Genomic DNA, 14,433 nt, shown 5'->3' on the forward strand with positions numbered 1-14,433 from the left:
TAAAGTGTAAATTTGTTTGCAACTTTTCTGTAAGTCTTAACTCATCCAAAATAAAAAGTTTGGTGCTAAACAAAAGAAGAAAAAAGGGAACATTCACTGCCTATCCCATAAGTTTTTAAGAATTTAGAGATGTGGCCAGATGCGGTGGCTCACGCCTGTAATCTCAGCACTTTGGGAGTCCAAGGCGGGCAGATCATTTGAGGTCAGGAGTTCGAGACCAGCCTGACCAACATGGTGAAACCCCGTCTCTACTAAAAGATACAAAAAAATTAGCCGGGCATGGTGGCACATGCCTGTAGTCCCAGCTACTAGGGAGGCTGAGACAGTAGAATTGCTTGAACCCAGGAGGTGGAGGTTGCAGTGAGCCGAGTTCATGCCACTGCACTACAGCCTGGGAGACAGCGAGACTCCATCTCAAAAAAAAAAAAAAGAAAAGAAAGAAAAAGAATTTGGAGATGTATAGTTGCAAGGACATTAACAGTGCAGGAAATAGTCCCTATAACTTGTTTTCTCATGGCTGGGGTGGCTGAGCCTGGCTATCGCCATTCTCCTAAGCTGGCTTTGACCATAACTACCTTCAGGGCTGTGGCCATCCTCACAACCGCCCAGATGTACTACACAAAATCACTTCTTCCAATAGGAAAAGCTGGGGCCACTGCCTTCCCTGGAGAGCCAAGACTTAGATCATAAGTCAGGTGAATAAAAGGATCCCAGATATCATGGGTTAACTTGGAAATCTGTATATACATATATATTTGTATTTTTGGTTGGATCCAGCATGTCTATAGTAAATATTTCAATCCCCAGAGCTTCTTCTCTTTAAAAAATAAATCAACTCTTAAAACAGATAAACTAAAAGTGGCCATTTATGGGTATCAAATATTTCCCCAGAGAGAATCCATGTATTTAAGTAATGGTATTAAAATTCATCTGGGTACCATGTGCTTAGATATATCATCTTAAATTCTCATGGTGGATGAGAAGCTTCCTATCTTATGTAATGATGATATAGACTCATTCGAAACTATAATGTGCAACTACAATGCAAAATTATAAAGATACTTAATATTTAGCTTTTACAAAATGTTTTCTAGCTTTAAAGGCATACTGCTCAAAAAGAGCTTATAACTCCAAAGAATAATAATTAATTAGCCAAACCTTCCATAACAAGCTACATATGGTACAAAAACAGACTGTAGTATTTTAAAAATAAATGAGACAAATTGGAAAGGAGGTACAATTTGTCTGCCATAACCCATGTACTTTTTCTTAGAAATAACAGGAAAAAATGCCTCAATCCTTCACTATAGATTAGACACTTTGCAGTTTGCAAAAGGAGTGGAGAAGCAATTGGAGAAACTGTGAAAATGCAAACATCTGCATTCCATACAAAGCAGAACCGTCATTAACCATGTCCCAAGTATATGGAAAATGGGAGAAGCCTACTCCCTCAAGACTAAACAAAGGCATACTTTGCAAAGGAATGCAAAACAGCAAAGAATATGCCAGGCAGTTACACCCTGACATATAAATTGTCAGTAGCATTGTCAAGCCAAGCTTCTATGTTCCCACATTGCATAATACTGAAATAATCCAAGAATTTAAAACTCAAGAAGTAGAAAGAAATACAAAGAATACTAGAAAAAAACAATTATATAATAATAAAGAGTGTAAACATGCAAGGACATTCCCTATAGTAATAAAAAAATATCTCTGAATATATGCCTGCTCTTCAAGAGTGGGGATCAAGGGATGCTATTAAAATAAGAGGACCGATAAGCCTTCATTTCAATTAACCAGAGACTCTCAAATATACACCTGTTTTCAACAAAGATAGGAAACCTTTCTTAAAGCTCATTAATAAACATTTTTGCAAGCCATAACTGGTCAGCTGAGATAAATCTTTATCAGTTATGACAAATACTCAGGAGAGGTAATAGCTTGCCCAGCTGCCCTATCCCTCCAGCTGTAAGCATCTTTTCCAATTCATTTTAATTGAATGATATGACTATTTGGCAAAATCAGCCCTCCTCCCTTTCAGAACTTGCTTCCATTCCAGTCTTTCTTTTCACATAACAGAGCCCTGTGCCAGCTGTGTCATTAGCAATTTCCTCTTTTCTTCCTTTTCACTCATGCTGGTTTCATCCCCTGCCAAGCCTTTGATGACATTCAGCAGGTACAACTTTGTCCTCTCTTCCTGCCTGAACATGGTCTCCAGTGCTTATAGAATTAAATGGGAACTCTCAAAGGTAATCCAGGCGCTCACTACAAACTTCAAACTTTGAAGCTATTGCACTTCCTTACCATTCCCATCACTGTCCCCCTTTTCTTTCTCCTGCCCACGTACCTGTCAGTCTATAAGGCCTGATTTAAACCTTGTCTTTGTTAATGTTTTGCCTTTTCTCTAATTTGCTTTACTGTCGTCCTGATAACATTGTTATAACAGAAAGTGGGACGAATAAAGCTGCATATTTAACAAAATGCAGAGATCATTCCTACGTTATTCAGTTTATTTTATCTAGTTGTTTACAAAGAAAACTCACCCATAAAAAAGAAAATAACCATCAATCTCAAATATAAGTATAGAGCTAGAAAGGGCATTAAAGATTGTTTGGTTCAATCCCCTTATCCTACAGACAAGAAAACTTGAGGTCCAGAGACAATGAAATTGAAAAACTTTGGTAGTGAAGAAAGAGGTGAAGATAGCTGCTAACATATTTTATGCTGAGTGACCTATGCAGCTCGCTAACTTTCCCTGTTTTCCAACATCTCCATTCTGTGAAAGGAGAAGACTGACATCCTTCTCCTTTCCTCTGAACTATGGGCAGGATGAGCTTCTTTGGAGTCCAGAATTTTAATTTGATGCACACAGTACCCAGCATGCTTTGTTGTCACATGCCTAGATATTTTTAAAGTTTTTTTTTTTTTTTTTAAGACAGGGTCTTGCTCTGTCACCCAGGCTGGAGTGCAGTGGCACTGTCATAGCTTACTGCAGCCTTGACCTCCCAAGGATCAAGTGATCCTCCTGCCTCAGCCTCCCAAGTAGCTGGGACCACAGGTATGAGCTACCATGCCCAGCCAATTTTTTTATTTTTTGTTGAGACAGGGTCTTATTATGTTGCCCAGGCTGCAGTGCAATGGCATGATCACAGCTCACTGCGGCCTCGACCTCCCATTGCTCAAGCAATCCGCCTGCCTCAGCTTCCCAAGTAGCTGCAACCACAGGTATAAGCCACCATGCCTGGCTAATATTTTTCATATTTTTTGGAGACAGGGTCTTACTATGTTGCCCAGGCTGGCTGGGTGGATATTTTTTAATAGACTGAATATCCTTCTTGCCCTGTAAATACTATAATCAACCATACAAAGCAACTTTGCTAGAAATTGCCTCTCAAATCTATTTAACAAAAATATGTTGAACACCTACTATTTGCAGTTGCCACTGGTAATATAAAGATGAATGAACATGGACCCTGTCCTCAAAGTCTCACCAGTCTAGTGAGATAAAAATGTAGATACACAACTATAGTACTATGTAGTAAGGGCAGAAATAAAAGTGTGGAAAAGGTAGCGTAAAAGCACTAATTGATACAGACTTTTTTTCCAGAAAGAACCAAGGGAGATTTCAAAAAGGATGTGAAAGTTCTGGATTTCAAATTGGTTAAAACAAAAGTTATTTATTCATACTGATTTCTTTTTAAGTTCTATATATCAAGTTCACAAGGTATTCACATCTTGTATCAAAAAGGTTATTACATATCACTGCCTACATTTGCAAGAACTTTTATAATTCACAATACTCTATAACACATGCTGATCCACTTTAAGCCTTATAACAACCTCATAGGGTAGGTAGGATAGACATAATTATATAGACAATAGAAGCTTAAGTGATTAGCCAAAGTGGCCCAGCCTCTTTAAGGGCTACTACAATACCAAGTGCCAGCAACATGATAGCCAGCATCTACCATATGATACTATGATTGCCTGATTGCTTTAATCATACCTCACTTGACTGTCAGCACCTTGAGGGGATTAACTGCCTCAGTATACATTCAGATTTCCAGTAAGTGTTTGAATATAGGAGGAAGGAGAAGGAAAATAAAAAGAAAGAAGATTAAACCTAGGCCTTCAGATTCTTTATTTCTTGCTTTATCACTACATCACGGAGCCTCAATGCTATAGCTAAAGACCATGCTAAAGATCAGTGACGACACTGATTAATCAATGGAAACAATTTTCAGTTTCCTATGTAACCAAAATGGTTTATTCACTTTAATCAAGTAAAGTTGATACAGAAAACTGATACAATTTTTCATGTATAACTTATTTTGTAAAAAACAGTAAGGCAACATGTATTATACAAAAGTAAACAATTTTTTTGTGCTTCAGAAACCATTTTTTATTTTTAAAAAAATAATGTCTGAAACTCTAAGGAACTCTTTTCTCTTTTCAGTAATTTTATTATTTCCCATTTCCTAGGGATTTATCAGATGGGTTGGATTCATTTCCAGCATCTCAACCATTGTTCTCTTAATCTGACTTGCTGGGTTGTACTTAAGAAAATAATGGAAAAAAATTCACAATGTAATATTTTCTTTCACTGCTTCATTTGGCAAGATCGATATCCAGCCTCTCACTTCCTTTTTCCTTTCCACTTACAGATTTCTGCTACTTGTAGTTTTTCTTTACTCAAAGTGGTTCCTTGATAATGAGAGGAACATTTACTACTGCCTTCTGGGGTCTAAACACTGCCTACACATAATTTAATAGCAATTTTCCCAATTTCTTTGTTCTTTTTAAAAATATATTCTTCTTAACTTTATATTGATAGTTATACATGAATAAATATATGAAAAGCTAAAACAAGAACCCCCTGAGCTGCATTATAAACTAATCAATATTTTCAAGGCATTATAGAAGAAGCTAAGAAATATATAATTCAGAGGCTCTACCACAGTTGAAAACTTAAAAAACAGCAAGCTATGGAAAGTTAAAAGAAAGCTAAACCAGCACCTGAGAAGAGCCAAGTAGTACAGATACATGAAGACAGTAAATTTTCTGTGTACAAAGAGGATAGTGAGATCCATGAGCTGTAAGAAAATGCACCATGAAGGCATCCAGGAAGAGACAGGGTATGAGTTGGGATATGAAGCGAACACCAAATTAATAGAGGGTAACAAAAGAACAAAGAAATCCTAGGCATTGGGAAGTGGCCTCCTCAAAATGCCATTCATGAGCTGAAAGTCAACATGTCCCTCCCACTTTCTAAAAATTCTACTCTCAGTCACTTAATATAAGACAAATCAATTATAATGTCCTTTATATGCAAAGATGTTAGTATAAATATACATATTCAAAGGATTGGGGATGTTTTCTGAATTAAAAAATTATTATGTTTTCTGCTTTAGGATACTGCAAAAAATCAGATTATTATATCTCCTTTTACTGTTTTCAGTTTATCTACAATACATGCATTCCACATTTCTCCATCCTTACTCATTTATAATGTTGCTGTCCAGCACCATTTTTAAATGATCTGCATCTAATCGACAAATGCAGAACTGTTTCTTGACTTTGAGCTGAGCTAATGTCAAGTATATTTCAGGACTCATTTAGTTGAGTACATTCCTATTCATATTAGAACAGGTAATTTTCAGGACCACTTAAAGGCCCTTATGATTGTTTTGACAATAAAGTGATGTATTTTGTGTATTTTATAAAATCAGTGATGAATTCATGCACAGCATATTATCTAATATGGCTTAAATAGCATTCTGTTCCACTTCCAAAGAGATTATCCACTTAACAATAACGGGTATAACTTTAAATATATGCATTGAACAAAATTGCACATAGTATATGTACAATGCATGGATCATTTCACTTCATGTACTGCTGAATGAGATGTAGAAAAAATTGTTGACATAAATTCAGCAATGTTACACAGATATTTAGAACAAGAAGCAAAGAAGAACTCCTTAATAATGAACACAGGGCTTTGAGGTATATAGAGTAGGATGTTATTGCTTAGATGACTTTGGCCAGAGCAGCAGAAAGCCCTCTTGCAAAAAACAGTCATGGGATTTTTATGGCCAACAAAGTTCAGACTCTCAGCTTTACATGTAATCCTAAATGTAAGATGACATTTTTAACATTAAAATACATCTATGCACTGAGAAGGCATAATCAGAGATACAAGAGAAGATACATTTTAAGTCATGCTATTTAATAAGATTTAATTAACAAGCTTTCCAACGTTCTCAAGGTACCCTGAAAGCAAACAAAAACAAAATAAATACCATCTTCAAGAATATTTTTGAACTGAAATAATTCTTATTGGGATATGTGTTTTAAATTTTAGGATAAGAATACTGTCATTTCAAAGTTTTAATTGCTCTTAGGCAATTCCTTAACATTAATATTTTTCAAAATAAATCTAGTCATTAGTTAGGGATAAAGAAAATAAAAATTATGAAGGAAGAGGTAAAATGTTGATGAAGAAGAAAAAAGTCTGCTTGCAAGTCCTTAGAAAGGAATCATTAAACATTGTTGAAATTTCCACATGTTGGGAGAAGAGACCTAACTTCAGCTTTGATTGTTTCCACAACAACCAAACAAATGTATGCAGCACTTTGACTGTGTTTTCAGAGAAAACAAAACCATATTTATGAAGCAAACATTTTATTCACAAAATAGGGGAATCAGAGACACTGCTAAAAGTATGGTAGATGTCTGTGTGTATATAATATGTGTATTCCCTAAATACTTGCTTCTATTCATTCAACAAACAGGCAGTATACTTAGCAGAGTTCAAATTGTCAGAAGTACAAGCAAACAAATACACTTAAAGAAAGGAATTTCAGCTACAAAAGTCAGAAATATCTGGGTGTGTCTTACAAATTTAAGAGCCAGATGCATGGATTTATGACAAGGTCCTGCTCTCAACAGCTCTTCACCTTGGGGTCTAATGCTTTGCAGTCACTGTAGGGAAATATTTTTTTTCTTTTGGATTTGTGTTTTGTAAGTGAAGTTCAACGGGATGATTGACCTTGGCTCATGCATGTTCCCACCTCCCACCACCACAAGATTCTCTGCTACCTGCTCTCCCACTCCTAGACGCCCAGGCCCAACTCAGTAGCTCCATCTCTGCTCCTACAGGTTCCCCAATAGGAACCTGTATATGGGAACAAGAAAGGTTGAGATTGGGGGTATAATGCCCAGCACCATCTTTGAGTGGGGCATGGAGGTGGCAAACCCCTCTCCAGGCTGGCAGCACGACAACACACTAGTAGAGGCCAGAGGCCAGAGGCCTAGTCTCAGTGGGGCAAGCTTTACATGCACTTGCAACCCAGCTACCAAGCACACCTCAGCGCTGAGGCTTACAGATCCCTGGGGGTCAACTGTCTGTCAAGAGTTGTGGTGGCTGGCCCATGGAAAGAGGGGATGTCTGCTTCAAATGGACCTGCCAAGAGCACAAAGCCTGGGGCTTGTGCTGGTGGGAAGGGGAATCTGGCAACCCAGGCTGCCTAGAGGTGAAGCACAACCTATATCGTGAGGAAGAACCTTCTGATGCCCACGTGGGTCTGTATTTGCCTAAGAAGTATCCAGATGCCCAGGGACCTCCCTCTCAGTCTCCATGCCTGGAGGATCTTCTCTTCTAGATGCCAGCTCCCTGAAGTCTGGCTTAACTTACTAGCAAGAGTTTTACTATCCCTCATTGTGTGCAATGCTAGTTTTAAAATACAAATATCAGAGCATTTGACTGGTATGTAAATTCACTCAAATTACACAATTCCTGTTTCCTGGCTGATCCCAGATGGTGCCTACAGCTAACCAGAAAAGATAAATACAAAGCAGATTAAGGAATATTAAAAGAGGAACCATTTACTGTATTACCCTAAAATAGTATGTTTGTTCCAGGTTTATCATGACAATGGGTTAAATAGTACTCTCTACTGAAAAATCTGAGAGTTTTTTTTTTTTAATGAAGAGAGAAAAACCATGTTTATATAAAAGAATATATATCAGATCGATATAAAAATAACATTCTACTTTTCAAAGCAATATAAGAGATCACAAAGGAAAATACTGACAGAAATAAATATAGCAAAAATAAATAAAAATTAAAATCTGAAATACATAAATTTTTATGAACAATTAAAATAGATTAAAACCTATGATATCTGAAGAGATTGTTCAACTTCATAAGAAAAAAATAAAATACCAAACACTACATGAAAGGAAAACTCTAAAAAAAGATAGCAAAAAAACAACGGGAGCAAAGCTCACATTTAGTCATAGTGAAAGAGATGCAAACTTCAGCAAATTTTGAAGTATACTGTTTAAGAAAGAAAACTTTTTTGAAAGATTATTACTCAAACTAGTGTCATGATAAACCTGGAATATTTGTACTGTTGGTAAGATTGTGAATGGTTACAACATCTGTGAAATTTATTACAGTTACATGTATTACAAGTCTTAAAAGTATTTTGTGATACATATATGTTCATCACAGCACTATTCACAATTGCCAAGACATGGAATCAACCTAAATGCCCATCAACAGTGACTGGATAAAGAAAATGTGACACATATATATATATTTATATATATATTTTATATACACACACACACACACACCATGGAATATACACCATAGAATACCATGCAGTCATAAAAAAGGACAAGTTCATGTTTTTATAGCAACATGGATGGAGCTAGAGGCCATTAGCCTAAGCAAACTAACACAGGAACAGAAACCAAGTACTGAATGTTCTTACTTACAAGTGGGAGCTAAACATTGAATACATATGGACACCAAGAAGGTAAGAATAGACGGTCTACTTGAAGGTGGAGGGTGGGAAGAGGGTGAGGATTGAAAAACCACCTGTTGGGTACTATGCTTATCACCTGGGTGATGAAATAATCTGTACACCCACTACATGCCATTTACCTAAAAACAAACCTGCACATGTACCCCTGAACCTAAAATAAAGGTCTAAACAGAAGTACCTTATGATAAAGTCATTTCGCTCTTTGTTATAATTCACTGGAAATAAAAGGACATGAACATTTTTAGAATATCAATAAAGTCAAAATGGAGAAATGGTTAAAAACATATAATTCTCTAAATAATATTAGGAATCAATTAAATTATTGTTCCATGGAGAAAAATAAGCCAATGTTTATTATATAATAAATAAAAAGGCAAAACACAGAACTGTATATATAATTAATTGCAATTATTTGCAAAGACACATGTGCATAAGGACAAGTGCTGAAAGGTAACACCAGAGTAAAAATTAATGTTTGGAACAAATAGAATGAGTATTTTTTATTTTTCCAAATTTTCAACTTATTGTACTGTTTTATAATCTAAGAAAAAAAAGAGGAATTTCACCTGATTACATACAAGCTTGATGTTGTGTTCATGCATTTTGGCTGTGTGGTTATTAATTTGTTTATAATGGTCACTGGAAAAAGAGCACAGAAATATTTCTGAGCATTAGGCAAGATAACAAGGAAAGCATTAATTTAAGACATTATCTGTTAATGTTGTGTGGTGAAATATTTTAAGTATTTAGAGTCTGATCAAAACAGTCATTGTCAGGATATGGTATTCTTTTTCAATCCTCTCACTTCAAGCTTTCATCTCTTTTAAGTGCACAAGTCTTAGCAATGTCATCTTCCTACTGTTAGTCTTTATTGAATATACAAAGAATTCCTTTTCACTGAGTGAAATGAAACCCTGTTCAGACTTCTAACACTGAAATCTACCACAGCCCAATTTTGGTTCTTTTTTTCTGTATATTATTTATATTTTCTATATATACTGTTGCAATTATGTATGCCTATTTATATACAAATGTCTGTCTTGCTTTTTTTCTCTTCATAGAAGAAATATTTAAAATATGAAATATCCAATATAATTGTAAATACTGAAAATAATACTGGATCATCAATGTAAATGCCCATTTTAAATTTAAATACTTCCAATATGAAGAAGTTCAGAGTCTTCACTTTAGTTGGTAACTAAAAGCATCCTAGATTTAGAAATTATCCTAGTCTCTGTAAGGTCAATGAAGTTAATTATTTTGTTCCAGTCTGAATCTTCTCCAAAGGCATTTCAGCCCAAGACAGAATACATACATCATGCTGATACTTGATAATAGGAAAGCATCCACATTTGAGCCATCCCACCCCCTCCCCTTACAAGTCACCAATGCAGTGCGGCAATTGCAGAGAGAGGCAAGTGTCTCTACACAAATACCAATGAGCTGTGGCACATATCCAAAACTTTCCGAAAACTACAGAAGAGAAACAAGAGACATTCTGTGGCATTCTCTGGTATCACTGTGATCAGTGCACCCATACCAACTGATATCACACACAGGGTTTCAATACCTCTGGCTCCCAATTCCCATGCTTCTCCTCTTCACTCTGAAGCACATTCTTCTTAACTGATTATTATCAAGTCTTCTCTTTAAAACCTGAATTCTGAAAGGCAGAGATTGTTTCTTTGTTGTATGATCTGTACTCAAACCAAAATGCAGTAATTGACCTGTGTTTTACAGATATCCATTCATAACAATTAGCAGACACTGAAAGGGAGATGAAAATAATACTGTCAAGTTATGTTATCTGTCACTGTTTCCAACATAATCTAGAAAAATGCCCATCTCTACATTTTGATTTATATTTTTTCTATATAAGAGGCTATTTTCCCCATTTACTTATCACATCTTACTTCAAGATTCAACTTGGGTCTCAATTTGTTTTGGGAAAGCCTCCTGAATGTCTCACTCTTCTGAATTAGAGCTCACTCAACTGATTTATCTTAAGGATATGTCTTAGCTGTCTGTTCAGTATTTATCAAATGTAGTAAGCATCCTCTAAAATGGCCTGCAATTATCCCCACGTCCTGGTATTCATACTCTTGTGTAATCCCCTCCTCTTGGCTATAGGCTGGACCTAACGCCCTGCTTCTAAAAGAAGAATAGAGCAAAGATGATGAGATGTCACTACCAAGATTAAATTATAAAGAGACCATAGTTTCTGTCTTGCATTCTTGCATACCCTCTCTTGCTCTCTGATGAAAACCAGTCATGTGAACCAGCCATGTGAGCTACCCTGTTACCCTATGGAGACCCATATAACAAGAAACTGAGGGCAGCCAACATGTACCTGAGGCCCTCAGTCCAATAGCTCAAGAGGAACTCAATCCTGCCAACAACCATGTGAGTAGCTTGGAAGTGGATCCTTTTTCAGTCAAGTTTTGCAAGGACCACAAGGTCCAATCAGTATTTTAATTATAGACTTGTAAGAGACTCTGAGCCAGAGGACCCAGCTCAGTAGTGCTAGGGCTCCTGGCCCATAAAAACTGGCAAATAATAAATATTTATTTTATTAAATAGCACTAAGTTTTGGAATAATTTTTTATGCAACAGTAGATAGCTACATTCACTTATACATTCTCCCAAACTAGATTATAAACTACTCCGATGATAGCAACTGTGACATTTTGAATCTCCAGAACTTAGACAGTGACCCTCACTGTTTAATGACAGTGAAGTTATAGAAAGAGACAATTTTGAACAATATACAGAAATCACTACTTTAAAATAGTCACTATAGCAATTTATAAAGTGTAGTCTCTGTGTTCAAAAATCTGTAGTTTAATTTGCAAAACAGAAAATATAAATGTGTTTATGTATATGTGTGTATAATAAGAAATACACAGATACATAAATAACCAACTTTAGAAGAGGCTAACATTTAAGTAATAATTAAGGAAATGAAAAATGTGATATCTGAAGAAATTGGAAAAGAGTATGGCTGTCAGGAAAAAACAATTAAGAAAAAGAATATACTAAGTAATATAAAATCCTTAAAATATTATAATTATGGTACTTAATCCTAAAAAGTATGAGAGAAATAATAGACATTAATAGAACTTTTGAAGTCATTCATATATTATCTCTAATGCTGCCTATGAATCTCATCATGGTATTTAATCATAAAAATCAAAGAGACAGATAAAAGAATGAAGAAAATTCAAAGCAATTGAAATTGAGTTCAAAACTCTGAAGAAGTTATTAATGAAGACTCTGCCAAAAAATCAACTAAAAAAATGTAAGCTCTTCACTGGCAAACACACTACTTCTGACACTTTTTTATAATTTTTAAGTCCCTGCTAGCTAATCATGCCCTGTACTTGAAGTTGACTATTTAAAGCCTAATTAGACAGTTCACATTGTATATAGCCCAGTTACTTGGTAAATTTATATGAAGTCTTCTTAATTATGTAAATGTCTGCCCATCTACACAGTTTAGTACAAAAAAGCTGAATATGTTTGATAGAAGTGATAAGGAACACTATTTAGAAGGTATTTTTCTCTTGGAGGAAGAGAACAACCTGGAATAGAATCGAACATTATCAGATGCCTCGTATTTGACAGCACTGTGCTTGGCACAACTGTGGAAGAAAAAGACATAATCCTTTTCTCCAATAAATTCACAATCTTAGAGAGAAAATGAAGAATAAAACAAGTAAAGCAAAGAGACAAAATAACAAGTTGAAATAAATGCTACTATAGAAATAAGAAGGCTATTAAGACAGAAATAATGAGAAGAGGGAGTGCTTACTGTAACAATGGAAGATATCTATTGAATTTCTCTTGTATAAAATGAATGTCTACAGTCTCCATCCACTTTTACTGGGTTGTTGGTTATTTTGTGCCAATTTTTAAAAGCTCATTATAAATTAAGTAAATTAGATTTTGTCTGTAATGTAAGTTGCAAAAACTTTCCTCCAGTTTGATGTTTCTTATAGCAATTTTGGCCATGCAGAAATAGCTTTCTTTTAGGTAGTAAGTAAACTTTATTAATCTTTTTCTTGTGGTCCTGATTTTTATCACAGTTGAGAAAGCCTTCTTCCCTCTAAAGTTGTATAGAATTCTCTCATGATGTCTTCCAGTATATTTATGGTTTATGATGTACATTTACATTTATGATGCATTTGGAATTTATCCTAGTCTAAGGCATAAGGTATGGAACCTCTTTTTTTCCAGATGGCTACCTAGTTGGCTCCTCATTATTTATGGAAAAACCCATTTTTTCCATTGACATTACAAACCACTATGATTCACATATGTATTCTATATACTAATCCACTAATCTTTACCTTCATGCTCAGAACCAAATTGTCTTAATAATTGAGGCTTAATAATATGTTTTAATATCCAGTAAAACTAGTCCCACATCATTACTCCCCTTTTGCTAAATTTTTCTGGCCATTCATGCTCATTATTTTTCCATATCAACTTTATTTTTTTATTTTTTGGTTTTTTGAGAGAGTCTCACTGTCTCCCAGGCTGGAGTGCAGTGGTGTGATCTCGGCTTACTGCAGCCTCTGCCTCCCGGGTTCAAGCGATTCTCCCATATCAGCTCCCCAAGTAGCTGGGAATACAAGCATGTGCTACCACGCCCAGCTAATTTTTGTATTTTTAGTAGAGAGGGGGTTTCACCATGTTGGCCAGGCTGGTCTCGAACTTCCGACCTCAAGAGATCCACCTGCCTCAGCCTCCCAAAGTGCTGGAATTATAGGCGTGAGCCACCACGCCCGGCTCATATCAACTTTAGATCAGCCTATCTATATCCAAAAATATCCTGTCTGTACTTTTGTGGATGTCACATTAAATTTATACAATCAATTAGGAGAAACTGACAAGATATTGAGGCTTTCTATAGTGTATCATTCCAATTACTGTAATATTTTGGGGGAAATCTTAGAAGGTTTTTTATTTCTTTTAAGGTTTTATTTTTTTCCCGTATATGTTTGCACATTTCTTGGTAAACTTATGGCTAGTTATTTTATCTTTCTTGTAGATGTTTTGAATTGGGGTATTTCTTCTATTATATGTTCTGAATGGTTGTATTTTTGTATACATAAAAGCTATTGATTTTTAAATATTTTTTCATTCACCACTCTACTGAATTTTTTACTGTTTCTAAGACTTTTCAGCTTTTCAGATACACAATCATAGAAACTGTAAATGTTTTTCTACTTTTATATCTCTAATTTCTTTCTTTTATCTAATTGCATTGGCTAGTACTCCTGAACAATGCTTAATGTAATGATAGTGGAATTACTGTTTTGTTCCTAAAATTATGAAGTGCTTCTAGTGTTTCCCCGCTAAGGATGATACTGGATTTGAGATTGAAACAGATACATTTTATCAGGTTATGAAAATATATATCTATTCCCTGTTAATAGATTTGGGGTTTTTATTTAAATTAAATCAAGCCTTAACACTAATTTTGTTAAATGTCTTTTATATATATTAATATAATCATGTGCTCTTCCCTTAGATATGTTAATAATTTCCTTTGATTGACCTATCATCATGCCCCTGAAATAAACACCTTTAA

General features: G+C 35.3%; 1 protein-coding gene across 2 annotated transcripts in view; it reads right to left on the reverse strand.

Moving 5' to 3' along the window:
• HMCN1 (hemicentin 1) overlaps positions 1–14,433 on the reverse strand; it is a 454,854-nt gene that overhangs the window by 342,449 nt on the left and 97,972 nt on the right. The window lies entirely within an intron of this gene.

Source organism: Gorilla gorilla, chromosome 1 (assembly GCF_029281585.2).
Source record: "Gorilla gorilla gorilla isolate KB3781 chromosome 1, NHGRI_mGorGor1-v2.1_pri, whole genome shotgun sequence".
NCBI classification, from domain to species: Eukaryota; Metazoa; Chordata; class Mammalia; order Primates; family Hominidae; genus Gorilla; species Gorilla gorilla.